This window comes from Penaeus monodon, chromosome 20, assembly GCF_015228065.2.
Source record: "Penaeus monodon isolate SGIC_2016 chromosome 20, NSTDA_Pmon_1, whole genome shotgun sequence".
NCBI classification, from domain to species: domain Eukaryota; kingdom Metazoa; phylum Arthropoda; class Malacostraca; order Decapoda; family Penaeidae; genus Penaeus; species Penaeus monodon.
In genome coordinates, this window is record NC_051405.1 from 23,971,556 (window position 1) to 23,971,842 (window position 287).

Genomic DNA, 287 nt, shown 5'->3' on the forward strand with positions numbered 1-287 from the left:
CGTTTTCCTGTCAACCACGAACCGCGTCTCACATATATAGGAGGGGGAAATTAAACCAAAGCATCATGTTACTTCCAGTCCTTCACAAAATCCAACTGTCTTTTTTTTTACATTTCGTCCAGAGTGCCTTTTGTGAAGAGCGACGCACACAGACGCTCCCGTCGCGCCTGAGCATTGACGACTGAGTTGGTGTTGTTGAGGATCGTGCGAGGTGCGCGGGCGGCGTGCGCGAGGCCACCGGGGAAGGAGGCCGGATCTCAGACAAAAACAATTGAAATATTAAGTAG